Source organism: Pteropus alecto, unplaced genomic scaffold, assembly GCF_000325575.1.
Source record: "Pteropus alecto unplaced genomic scaffold, ASM32557v1 scaffold5, whole genome shotgun sequence".
In the NCBI taxonomy this organism is placed as follows: Eukaryota; Metazoa; Chordata; class Mammalia; order Chiroptera; family Pteropodidae; genus Pteropus; species Pteropus alecto.
This window is the reverse complement of record NW_006441953.1, coordinates 28,888,288-28,890,113: the sequence shown is the minus strand read 5'-3', so window position 1 is coordinate 28,890,113 and position 1,826 is coordinate 28,888,288. Positions and strand designations below refer to the sequence as shown.

Genomic DNA, 1,826 nt, shown 5'->3' with positions numbered 1-1,826 from the left:
GAAACACATGCAGGCAGCCAGGTGACGCAGGGGCCCGGGCAACCGTCGCTCGGTCCTCGGTCCCGGTCTGGGCTCCGTCCCTGACCTTGCTGAGGGCGGGCCAGGGCTCCAGACTCAGCCCCGTGACCCCGAGCTGTGCTTCCTCCCTCATCAGCCAGCGGGGACAGGGACAGCTGCGAGTCGTGGCATCACGGTCAGCGCCGGCTGCTGCCGTCATGGGATCGCTCCGCTATGCCACCGCCACCGCCAGCACCGGCCTCTTGGGAAGCCGGGCGCCTGAACCAAACGTAGCTCCTACAGTCACGCGAGCATGATGGACGGAGCTCCCACGAGGTCCAGGAGGACAAGAGTGCCTGGCAGTGCCAGGCTCGGAGCCGGCCCTGGGAACGGACACGGGACACGGCACACGCGCACCGGGTTCTGGTTCCCGTGAGCCAAGGAAATACCCCTCCCAGCTCTGACCTGCCATCTGTGGAGCAGCCAGTACTGGCACCCCATCTTACAGAGAAAACGGGCCCTGGGGACTGGTGCCAGCAGGCGGGCCACAGGGCTGGGGTCCGGGGCCCGGGAGGCTCCCCGCTCTCCTGTTGCAAGACCAGAGCCAGGAAGGGCGGGGGACGGCAGATGGCTCACAGGCGTGTCCTCAAAGTGCCCTGTGCACCTCTCCCGTGCTCCTCAGCCAGCACCCACCTGGACTCTTACTCTGGGGGCAGGACAGTCCCCAGGCGGGGCCGAGTGCCTGGGTATCCAGGCCCTACCAAAGGGCTCTGGAGGCAGAAAACCAGGGTCTGGTGTGGCTGAGCCACCACCTGTGGGGACAGCTCACGAATGGCCTGAGACTCAGCCTCCCAGGGTGTAAAAGCCATCGCGAAGAGGGAATTCAGGGTTAAGGGTGGGTACTAATAAAAGCCAACGAAGCCAGCAGCCAGAGTCCCCGGAGCGGGAGCCACACCCCCTGCTAGGGGTGCTGAACCCCTGGGGATGGTGGTGTCTCCTCCCCATCACAGAGGACACAGGGTACAAAGATGGCCCGCCAGGTGCCCAGAGCCCCACGGCTCTGAGCAGAGCGAGAACTCTCGCCTGGGAGACAGCCCACTCTCTCTCACCTGCAAAGCCCCGCCCCACGGACCCCACCTTCTGGTCTCTCCCCGTTCGTCCCTCTGTACCCCACTGACCACCCAGGCTGTCTGCGGCAATTGCCTGGCAGGAGGTTCGCGTTATCTAGGACACAGAATCTGTTCTCCCCGAAGCAATTAAGCTCACAGAAGGGAGGAGGGGCCGTGGGTCCTGAGCGGCAGCTTTCTTTAGCAGGCTCTGTCACTTGTGCCAACGGGGGCTCGGTCACCCTGCCTTCTCTGATCTACACACCGGGACGCCCAGGTCTGCTGACAGACGGAGCAGAATCCTGTATGAAGTGGGTCAGGCAGGGGTCTTGATCAAGGGCCTTTGCTCCAGAAATCCCCAGAGAAAGATGTGGAGGCCTCACTGTCTTGAATGAGAACCAGGCTGTGGAGCTGGGACGGCAAACCCCACTCTGGCCTGGGGCTCCGCCATCATGCGGCCTTGGGGAAGTCACCAGGTCACTCTAAGCTCCAGGCTCCTCGTTTACGGAAGGACTTACAAAAGAGCCAAGAGTTCGACGTGTTCTTCCTCGTGACCCTCCCGTGAGCGGTCAGGGGAGAGAAGGGCGGCCCGGAGGGAGAGGTGGCCACGGCTCCAGCTCTGCACGGCTGGGGTGTGACCATGAGCGAAGGCCCAAGGCTCCTGCTGTGTCTGACGCCTGCGGACACACAGGGGGGCCGACGCCCCGTTCGAAACCCCGCTCT

General features: G+C 64.0%; 1 protein-coding gene across 1 annotated transcript in view; it reads right to left on the bottom strand.

Annotated features, from left to right (window-relative positions):
- WDR1 (WD repeat domain 1) overlaps positions 1 to 1,826 on the bottom strand; it is a gene marked incomplete at its 5' end in the record, with an annotated part of 38,006 nt that overhangs the window by 4,333 nt on the left and 31,847 nt on the right. The gene's annotated exons all lie outside the window — the stretch shown is intronic.